The sequence below is a fragment of the Coturnix japonica genome, chromosome 5 (genome assembly GCF_001577835.2).
Source record: "Coturnix japonica isolate 7356 chromosome 5, Coturnix japonica 2.1, whole genome shotgun sequence".
Lineage (NCBI taxonomy): Eukaryota > Metazoa > Chordata > Aves > Galliformes > Phasianidae > Coturnix > Coturnix japonica.
Window position 1 is genome coordinate 8,040,326 of NC_029520.1, and position 12,003 is coordinate 8,052,328.

Below are 12,003 nucleotides of genomic sequence, written 5' to 3' on the forward strand. Positions count from 1 at the left end.
CAGGTTAAAATTTAGGTTTATGGCTTAGTGTTTGCTTTTATGTTTAGGCTAAGTTCTAGGATCAGCTTAGGCTTGAGGTAAATGTCAGTGTTAGGTTTTACCTTTAATGGCACCTGAGGAGCACTAGAGATTCTTTAATGTCAGTAAAAGACACACAGAAGGCTCTGTTTGCTTACGTAAATGCATTTAGAGATCCCCGGCATACCCAGAATGTTGCTGGAAATCTTCCTGTGTATTGGAAAGCTCTAACAGACATGTACAGAGCACAGAAAGTCCTTCTAAGTCCATAGGTGCACATCACAAGACTCTTGTTGGCTGTGGAGGAGAATCAAAGTGATTGCAGATGCCCCTGGTGCACTTCAGGTGAAGCACATCAAAGGCCACTGAGCTCCCCAGAAGGCACTCGAAAATTACTAGAAATAGGTCAGTTTCCTGGTCACAGGGCTAGATTTGAGTTTTAGGCATCAAGGATTAGGGTTTCATTTAGTAGTTCAGACATTTTTAAGGTTGGAATAAATAATAGGATGTAGGATTGGCATTCTGAGGACCTTGTGGTCTACCAAAAATACTTCCACTTTCTTATGTGTCACCAAAACACATAGAGACTTCTCCTCTGGCATCCAAACTGCATTCAGAGTTCTGGTATGTTTATAAAGTCACTTGAGATCCTGGTGTGCACCAAAATCCATTTTACAGACCTTTCTGGAGCGCAGTCTGACATAGGATTCTGGTGTCCACTAGAGGGCTCTCCTTGACAAATTCAGAGAGCCCAAACGCACACAGGTGCCCTTGATGCTCTTTGGAGTTCTCTAAGCTTCACCTGACGCACACCAGAAAGCATTTGGAGTGAGTCAGCGTCTGGGTGAGGGTTAAATTAGAAGTTCAGAAGTAGTTTGGTATTTGTGTCTCATTCAGGATTAGGGCCAGTGTCAGGGGAATGACTACAGATAGCAATAGGGATCAGCATTCCAGGGCACCTGGCTTTGGTTTAGATTTAGGGGTTGGTGTTTTGTATTAGGGTAGATTTTAGGGTCAGGGAAGGTTTAGGATAATTGTCAGGAATAGGCTTTAGCACCCAGGGAACACTTTAAAGTGTTTTTCATCCAACAAAAGCACACCAGAAGGTGTGCAATTTTTTTTTATTTTTTATTTTTTTAATATTGGGATATGTCTCTGTGAATTCAAGTGACTTCAGCCTCTCAATCTTTTACAGCAACTGCTGCTGATTATGATGGCTTCAGTGTATTGCCAGGAGTGTGTAAGAGCTATTATCTCTCTCTTGGGCCTTAAGGAACTGTTGTACCTTCTGGCAAGGAGCAGGGGATCCACATCTAGTCAGTGTGCGTGGATTTTGTGTTTGTTTGATTGATTTTCTAATGAGACAACAAGATTGGAGCAATTACGTGGTGTACTTTTCCTTTCCTCACTGAAGCCTGGGGGTGGGAATGGCAGAGAGAATTGAGAATGTAATTGATTTATTCATCATCCTGTTTTCTTTTTGCATTTTCTTTTTCCATTTTAATCGCTTGTATTTTTTTTTTCTAATGGGGTAGGTATCCTATTAATTCTGTCTTTTGGGACTCTGAATCAGAGTAAAGCCAGGAACACCTCCTTTCTGGTAATTTACTTCTGTGGTTTATCCACAAATCATAATATTCTGTCTTCCCTTTCAGCTTGTTACTCTTCCAACTGCATTTAATGCCAGAATTACATCACTAACTTATTTTGTCTGAACAGCTTCCAAGCAGCATTATGATGTCTCCTATGAGATTTAAAGGTGCCTCAGATGACAGTCTGGATTGCATTCCCAAAGTAAGTACCTCTAAGTTGGTCTTAGTGAAACATCTTTGGACTAGCTGATTCTCTCAAATGGTGCCCCTCTATTTGTATACTTCCATGTCACCATTCTATTGCTCCAATCAAATGGGTGGGGTTGCTGTATGGTCCCCCACAACCACTCCCAAAGAGATTAAATCAATTTTCCATTTGCCTGTTCCATTTTTATGTGCTGAGTCACTGCTGGGTATTGGGAAATCATTTCCAAATGTATCACTTGTTGGGGATTCAGTTGTACCCAATTCACTCCTTAGTCCCACACTTACAGTAGTCATTCTTCTAATCTTTCCCCAGGCTTCTTCCAACACAAATCAGCCACGTCCTGCAGCTCAGTCTGAGTGTAATCTTATGCTGCCATTGTATGTTACGGCAAACATTTTCATACTTAGATAGTCCTGTCCATTTATCAGAGAAATCCCAGGTACCTCCATCCCCAAATTCACTTGGTTACTGAAATACTTGCTCCCTCTGCTCCCCTTGCCCCATGTAGTTCCTGAGTGTGAGTGCTCAAAGCTCCAATGTCCCCCAGTTTCTGGGTTTTGAGTTGAGATAAATTCATTCAGTTCTTTGAAGTTTCCAATGTTGCCTGAAGTTCTCTTGGTTTCTTTGCTCATTTTACAGGATACAACCACATCCAAGTGCCCAGATTTTCCAGTTCTATTCATAATTCCCATGTTTTATTTAGCTCAAAACCCCCTTCTTGCATTTGGACCTCAAATTTATTTGAGCTCATCTAGGTCTTCATTTTTTTTCCTTTCCTTTCATTTGCTTTCTAAGGTCTCCCCCTGCTGCTGAAGGTAAGTTAACAACAACCAGACACAATTTAGATCTTGTTATCCTCTGCCCTGTTCTGCTCCTAGCTTCTCTAAATATCCTTGGGGGTGAAGCACTAGGTTAATTTCTTCTCAGATTCCCAAAGAACCAGGGCATGTAATAAATACTGCATGACTGATCCCCACACCTGTGTGTCTGGCCAACCTGGTGCTCTGACATTTTCCTGCTCTCTGCTCAAAATAGCATTTCCTACTGGAAGGCTCCAAGTGTGTCTTTACAGCCTGGGAGTTCTTCAGGAAGCTTTCTAGGGCTGCTTGGGTAGAGTAGCTGGGCATGCAGCAAATAAAATTGCATATGAAATTAAATTGGAACAGGTTGCCCAGGGAAGTGATGGAGTCACAGTTGCTGGAGGTGTTCAAGAACCATGTGGATGTGGCACTGAGGGACATGGTCAGTGGGCATGGTGGGGGTGGGCTGGGGGGTTGGATTAAGTGATCTTAGTGATTTTTTTCTAATCTTTATAGTTCTATGATTCTAAATCACAGCTACTTGAGACTGTTATATGAGTGGTTAGTTTCACGTGGCAGTCTAGTTCTTCTCTATTCCAAAGCCTACTAGGTTTTGTTCTTAAACTGTGGTATTTTTCTGTTTTATAGTCAACCAAGTAGTTAAAACGAACTAAATATTTATAGGAACATTTCACTACTTCCAAGAAGTAGATGTGTCACTGACTAACTACCCCTGTAGACCGTAAGCACACCTTAGTTTAATAAGTCATCATTTATAGGTGATTCTTGCACAACTTTGTGCCTTATGTGCTGACTCTGTGCCACTCAGCAATCTGTTCTGTAACTTCCAGTGTGTTATTTCTTGTCCCCATGCCTTAATAGCACCTATTTTTGTGAAGATGATCATCACGGTTTTTCTCTGTAGAGTCTCAATTGATGCTGGGTTTTGGATTTTTGTTGAAAATAGAGGTGAAAACAAACCAATGTTTTGAGATGTTGCAGAGATGTGCTTAGATGGAGTCAAGGACTTTTCCGCTTCACGTGCTGTGCTGACAGTGAGGAGCTGGGGGGACTGGATGCTGCCTGCCAGGTTTAAACCGTCACCAAGAGATTATGCTGGTGGAAGCAACTATAAGAGGAGGGTATATCAAATACCGCAACTGGAGAAAAAATGTACATTCTTGTACTTTTCAGTCTTATTTGTCACTCCTGCTTTGGTCATCTTGGAGATTAAGCCTCAGATCCCATTAGTTGTTGTGCATGTGGTAGACTCTTAAACCTAGAAGCAAATTTTAATATATGAGGTACTTCAGAATGCAGTTTTTTAATTAATAATTTATTTGCTTTCATGTGGATAAATTTGGGTACTGTCATTTGGATGGATAGCCTGAAAAAATGTTAAAAGTAAGGAGTTCAAATACAGTGTTTTGTAATTAAGCAGCTCTGTTAGAGGTAATACTTGGTATTGTCTCCAGCAGCCATCAAGGCCTGGCTGTATCTTTAAGCACATGAATGCTGTCACTTAATGCAAATGGAATTGGTGTGTTTTTCTGGGTTGGAGCCAGGGACTCAACCTCTCACAGAACTGACCCTTCTTTAGACTGGGAAAAATCCATCATTATAAATGGTAGAGTCGTGCCCTGGAAGTCAGATAGGACTATATTTGTTTAAACATAAATAGGGAACAGGTGCAATAAGAACAACCAGAAATTTTAATGAAATGCTGCAGATTCTTTAGGCAGTGTGTGTGTTACGTGTTGTAACCTAGAGGAACGTGGATGGGTTTGAATGAGCTTCTTGGGATACTCAAGGCAAGGAGCTGTAGGAGCTGGGAGCCCTAAATTAGCAGTTTTGCAGTGCTGGTGTATGTCCTCTTGTGGCTTCTTCACTCAAGAAGCCAATGCCATTCAAACAACGGCCCATGTGGTAAGTTCACCTTAGGCTCTCATGTATTGCCTCATTGTGAAGTGAACTGAGTTGGATTTCAAAGGAGGTTCTACCAAAGTGCTGGCATTTCTTTGGAAACTGTCATTTTAATAAGATTCATGAGGTTGAAATGAGTCACTGAAATTTTATCACTACAATAAGGTAAAATGTTTTGCTTTCAAGTTAATGTTTTACATCTCTTTCTCTTGAAATTAAATGCCTTGTTCTTCCAGTAGCTGCGTAGATACAGCATGGACTGTAGCCAGAGGTTTGTGTGTGTAGCTCTAACTCCTACAGCTTAACACTTCATGATGCATGAGGTGGAGCTAACTTAGGATCCTGTGGTCATTGGTGGGACTGAGCAGGCAGTATTCAGCCACAAATGAGCATCACTGGACCATCTTTTCTGTGGTGGAACCTATCTCATTTAACTTTAGATGTCTGAGAATTAACTATGTAAGTGTAAAATAGTGTTGCAGGTGCTCTGCTTAGCCCTGAGAGCGATGGCAAAGCTTGCAGACTGAACTGCAGCTGCCTCTAAGAGGATCTGTTGCCACAGAGGGACCTGGGATTAGACTTAGTGAACCTTCAGAGAGCTCCTGTGCACATGAAACCATCCACATCCTGCTTAAATAGGGCAGACTGTGGTCATGCAGGAATCCTGCACTATCTTGGGGCAATGATGCTTTTTCTTTACCAGCCATGCATGTCGCTCAGTTTTCTTTTTCTGTTGACTTGTGTAAACCACTTCTGATATATTGGTATTTGATGGCATTCTGTAGAACAAGAAATGATTGAGCCACACTTGCCCACCCCATCTGCCAGAAGGCTGGAGGGTAAACATGAGAGTAGGTGATAGTGTCCTAGCACCAGTATTTACAAAAGGAGAGATAAATATATTGCTAAACCTTGAACTATATGTCTTGTCCAGTTCAAGAGTCCATTCTGGGCAATGGTACCAAGTGTTTTTGTACCTGTGTCCTTTTCCAAAAGGACAGACTGTTTGGAAAAGATTTCTTCCCTCTATTTGTCCTTACCATTTGTTTTTAAGACTCAAAGGTATCCACCATTGCAGAAGCAAGTCTGGTAGGGAGGAGTAGGGATAGAAAATACTCCTGAATTTTCCTAGTAAAGTCAGGTCCTCCTGTCACATACCTAACATTGACACTACATGTACACTACCCTGTTTATACCACACATGCACCATACTACAAGCAGTATTTAACATGCTTCCCTTAGCTAAGATGTGTGGACCACTAACAGCACCCTATGTGCATAAACTGCAAGCACAAAGATCCTTGCTGGGTAATTGCCCTGCATGCAATGCTGGCATCTCATTCCATTACTGCAGGTTGCAGGTCCATTGTAGGAAGGACTGTGTGTTCACAGGGCTGATAGTGTTCTCGGTATTACCACTCCGTTAGAGGAGGATTATGAAAGTACGTGCTCTGTGGAAGAAAAACAGATTGTACAAGCTCATATGTAGCTACTGAATAGTATGGATGGATATGGGGGCAGGAGCCCCTTCACGAAGTCTGTTGAAATGTAAGGCTGGGTCATCTAGTCAGGGGCCAGGGCATGACAAGTCACAGCTGCCTCAAAGGCAAGATGAGAAAGTTCTGCAGTGACAAAAATGTGCAAGCTGTCCCTTAGGAAGGCCCATTTCTAGTAGTTATGTTGGATCAAATCCTGAAGTAAAGCCTTTTTTTTTTTTTTCTCTTTTAATCAGTAGCCACACGAGGGCAGCAAGCCTTATTTTCTATTGAAAAAAAGGCTTTTTATTTCTCTCCCCTCCTTTGATTACTGAACATATTGCAAAAAAAATCCCTATTCATTAACACGCAACTGATACCATGGCATTTTAAAACCTGTAACTTTTAGAGCATGTGTTTTCCTCATTTCCCAAAGTTTCATTGCTACTTTGCTGCAAATATTTAGCTTGCATTAAGACTCCCTGATAAATTCTGTTCTACTATTTCCACATACTTTAGTAGAAAGCAGTAATTCCTTGTTTTCTGTGTTGCTTAGAAATATTACTTTTCTCCACTATTTGCAATTGAATGTCATTCTACGAGGTATACTCTTTGGAGGAGAGGTTCAACTTCAGCCCCTTCTCTGACCAATTTAGTTGCTTTGCCATATCAGAGGACAGCAGGACTTACTGACACTCTGAGCTTCTAATAATTCCCCTAATTGATACCTTTGTAAGCTTAGTGACTTTTTCTCTTGATACTTCTATTCTGTTCTGCAGGGACATATTTATGTGTGCTGGTATTCTAGTCACCCAGCCCATCATCTATGCAGCCTTTAAATTGATTGACTTCCCAGGCCCAAATGCAAATAAAACTAACTTTCTCACAGACTTTGAGAGTGCCAGGGCTCCAACATGCAGAGTCCAGGTCTTTGCAAGACAAAAATTCCATGACGGCATTTTGAAAAGCTGCCAGGCAGATGTGGCTTACCTGGGAATCTAACCTGCCTACAGGTCAATAAGCAGCCTACAAAGTTAAGTATGTTACTTTTCTTTGGATTCTGAATAGCTTGTTAGCAAAACCTGATGATGATCTGTGCTTACATCCATCTTTTCTTACTGTTCTCAAACATTTTGCTGATCTGGATGTATGTTTTAGATACTCATGGGTAGAGTTTGTCCTTGGGTGCATGACCACAAAACCAAGCAGATGTACGTTAAATTGAAATATTCAGTCACAAATATGGGCAAAGTCCACTGGGTGCTTACCTCACTCCAAAAAGTTAGCCAAACAGTACAGGAGTGCTTGTGTACTCCTGTTTACTTTCTGTTGCCCATCTTGATAGAAGCTGGACTGATTTCTGTAAATAGGCCAGTCAAACATTTTGCTTTCTGTAAGTTTTTATCACTTATCTGGATGGTTTGAGAAACACAACAGGACAGCAAAGGATGACTAAATACTGAAATTCCTCCAGAAATGAAAGAAAAATATTATGGTGCTTTCATAGCTGCTTACCTACATAGCCAATATTTCACATGCCTTTATTTAAGTGAAGTGTACCACAGAGTTCACTGGATCCTGCAGCAAGTGTAAAGCACTTTTTCCAGACTTGCTTTGCTTATATATGTAGACAGATTAATGTGCTCAGGAAAGGTGTTCCATCACCTTCCCAAGGTTCAAGGGGAAGGGACTGGCCTGTAGTAGGCAAGGAGTCCTTCTTGAAGACAGGAGTGACATCTACTTTCCTCCAGCCTTTGGACACTTTTTTCAGTGGCCAGTTATCAAGGATTATTGAGAGAGTCCTTGCGGTGATATTTGCCAGCTCCTTTAGCACCCAGGGGTGCATCCCATCAGGGCCCATGCACTGTCCAGTTTGATCAAGTATTTCCTGACCTGATTCACTTCCATCAAGGGTACATCTTCCTTGCTCCAGCCTTTCACCCTTGTCTTGATTATCCCCCTGGATCCACAACAAGAATTGTGACATTTGGTTCCACAACAAGTGCATGAGGTGGCCAGACCAGCTGTGGCTGTGTGGCCCAATAGTCATGGCAGAGTCACACTGTTGTGAGACCTGCTCTCAGCAGCAGCATCCACAACACTGCTGTAGGTGAGGAGCTGTGTCCAAAACCTGGATCTACAGTATAACTATGCACAAAGATTTTAAATTGCCTTTGTTTCAGTGCAGCCATGGCCTGTATTTAGCTTAGGCACAGTTTCTGTCTGTCTGCTTCACTTCATTGGAGGCTCTTCCCTTCTGGGGCTCCCAGGGGGTACCTGCCTCAGAAGTTGAAAGCTGTGCTGATGCAACAGTTGTTGCCCCTTCTACAAGCTGTCTGACACTTGCTTTCTCTCATCTTTCTTCTATTACTGGAGGTCTTTTCTCCCTCCTTATTACTTAGCGCTCTGCTTTGCTTGAGTTGGTGGTTCTATGGAAGTTAGAGGAAGCAAACGGCAAATAAATGATGTTTTATTATGGCTGCAGATATAGAAAGATAAGGAAATTCAATAGAAAAGGTACAAAGGTAGATTTTATTTGTATGTGTGCACTCAGCCTTGACTGAAGATGAGACTTGTACATGTTGTAAATGTACAGGGCCTTAAACTCCTGTGGTTATGCATTATACACCTGAAACAAAGTCTGCAGAATTGAGCTCATATTGCAGCCTGTTTACAGAAATCTACCTGTGCAATAAGAGAGCAACTTAAGCACAGCTAGTTTTCATGTTGGTGTGGACACCGAAAGAGAAGGAACTCTTTTGGGACTTGGTATGGTTAGAATATCCTTTTATTTCCTGAGTGGCTGAGGAACAGTACTTGTAAAGAGCAGCACTGTGGATCTTAGTTTGATGGCTGTGATAATGGTATTCAGTACTGGATAGCACTGGTACTAGATGCCAAGAGAGGCTTGATAGGGGCCAAGTTGGTCTTATCCAGACTTCCTTTATATTCTGGGAGGTATTCTGTAACACAGAGCATTTATATTGCAGAGAAATAGGCAGAATGTGTCCTCTCTACTGACCACTAATGAAGGCATATCTGAGTTATTGTGATAATTAGTAAGGAAAATGCCACAATGAATTGTACATGAACAGCAAGCATTTGAAGGGAAAAAACACTGTCATACTATGTAACAAATAGAGACTGTAAGTGAGAGTTGCAATACTTTTTCATTTTGTTTTGTGTGTTCAAAATCTATGAATTAAGTGGAAGGAGAATATTCTAATCCATTCAGATGGAGTTAAGTAGTATTTGCATTTTTTTATGCTGTCTAAAATGGCACAGTCATGAAATAAAGGAAAGACTTTCCTCCCTGCTCCCCAGCTGCACAGATTGTGGTTTGTATACATGGCCTTCCCATGGGCTTTGCTTAGCACGAGCTATGAATAACACTGAGGAACTCAGCTGATGTGCTTTGTCCCTGAAGTCCATAACACACATAACAGTGTGCATTTTCAAGCAAGAGGGTTCTCCTTCTCAAAGTTTTGTAGAGTTTAAATAGTATCCCAAACACAACCATTATTAGGTTGCAACATTCACCATAGCTTTTGCTAATTAACATAGAGGGACCTTCAGTATTGTATTTTTGACTTTTCCCTTACTTTAGAAAACATCCACTACACAGTTTCCTTTCAAAGCTTGGCCAGGCTCCATTTTTCTACTGTCAATATAACCTTAGGCACATGTTGTAAGGTTGTCAGTAATGCCCTTTCTACCTGGGATGCCATCCATCTTCTCACATCTAAGGTGATATCAGGATAACTGTATTCCTCAGCCAATCTGTAATCCTCAACCGATGTGAATGCGAAGGCCGAATGTTGTTTGTCATACGTTTAAAAATCTGAAGATCTGTCACTTGCTGTGGATGTTCCTTCCAAACAGGCAGAGGTAAGCCTGTGAACTCTCACAAAAGGTCTGTCTCAATGTATGCTGTGGCAGTGCTGTTCATCTCACTTTTACAGTTCAATATGTATAAAAATACATTAGAGAGACAGCGAGCTGCTTGGAATGGGATGTTTGAAGCATGCAGATAGCGTTTGTTTTCCTTTGGACTCCTTGCCAAGTACATTCAGGTACTCTTAAAAATTCTCAGTATGGTCTGTCATGGTTACTTGATTAAAATGTAACCCTATCTGAGAAACTCAGCTACCTGCCACATTTATGGTCAGCTTGGTCAGCGCTACATTGGATTTGCGTTTATCCACTTCTCAGTAAGTATTGATTAGTGTTTCTGTTCTGTTGGCTTAGCTCATATCTTTGGAGGTAATGTTACAATAGGTAAGAATACCTCAGGTGTACAAAACAGTAAGTCCAGACACTGAGAGCACAGCCCTGGTCAAGGAGAGTTCTTGGATCAAATCTGGGGAAATCAGTTGAGTTTCTATCACCTGAAATGTTATTATTAGGTAATTTCTAAAGCAGAACTGTATTTCTTCCTAGTTGAGCCTCATCTGCCAGTGTTAACTTGCCAAGGATGCCTGAAAGCCTAGCTAGGTTGATATCCTAACCCATGGAGTTAGGGCAGTGGAACAGCACGTGTTTGTGCTGGCAGAATTTGGTGTCAGTATTGACAGCAGTAGCTGAGATGGTTGATTCATAGCAGTAAGGTCTTGGGAGTCAGGACTGGTCTGAAACATGTAAGGAAAGGAAGAAGTGGTAAGACACTGGCATTACTAATGGTGTGTGAAATCACTCAGTGATTTTCACTGGTCAGTAAATGTGCAGTATGCAGCTTTACAGTAGCGTGGCATCTAATTCTTGACAAAATTCTATACCTTTTGGCCACTGCATTTTGTAAGAACCTCCACTTTTCCTGCTTCATTTCACAGACAGCTATTCTGTGAAGGTATGTGTGTATATGTGTGCAAACTGTCTGGGAGGAGGATTTGCTAAGGGGCCTCAGTGGGGCTCTCTGCTTTTAAGTAGCTTTTAAGCTGAGGCTTTTGTCTTTGAAGCCCTGGCCTTGCAGCCAGGCCACGCTCCCTGTTGATCTGGACCCTGACCCTGACTCAGTTTTCCTGCTTAACAACCTTGGACTTCCTCATTGCTGCCGACGTGTCAAATGATCTGCCTGACCCTGTTTGCTGTCACTGGACCTGTTCTGCTTGCCTTGCTCAGGTGCTGTGGGATGGTGCCCTTGGCAGGGAGGGCACTGCCTGCCTTGCTCTCACCCTTGACTCTTGGCATACAAACATACATTCACTTACCTGTCTATGAAATCTGTATTTCAGAGCTGTTTTCAGTTTGCTTATTGTCAGCGTGTTTTGCCACATGGATTATCAGTTGTAAATCGCTATGGGTCACTGAGCTACTATGTTCTAACTATGAAGTGCACATGCTTAGATATCACAAGAGACAAGAGGGGAAAAAAGTAATCCTAGTCTTGTTTAAAATGAAACTAGCAGCCAAACTGGGAAAAAAATATCTGCTTTAAGCAACCGAGACTGCACACAATAATTCTGTGTGCTAAAAATATTGAATAATTCAGTTCTGATGAGAAGAATAATTCAGCCTCAAGGTTTAAAAAAAAAAAAACAAAAAACCAAAAAAACAATGAAGAGAGAAATGCTTGTTTATTGTAAAACTGCCTGACTTGAGCAACTTGAGAAACAAAATTAACGTTAAAATAATACAGCAAAACAGAAAAATGCAAAATTGTATTAGGGATAATCAGTTTGCATGGGGGATAATCATCTTCCAAACCAGATTCGGGCTTCAGGTTTAATGGTGCATGCAGGTGATTACAGATCCAGTCATGAGAAGCACAATCACTTCGTGTTCTTATAGGAAGAGAAAAGACAGCATGCAGAGAAGGAGCATTTCAGCAGCGTGTTGCCACAGTAGGAGATGGACTATGTTCTGAATAGGACAGCCCTACGCCAGGAAGTATCCAACTTGCTTTATGTGGGTTAATGGGTGAGTAGAGCCTGACCCAGGTGATAGTGGCAGTTCCACTGGCAACAAGTCACGGGGCTGTCTGTAATGCA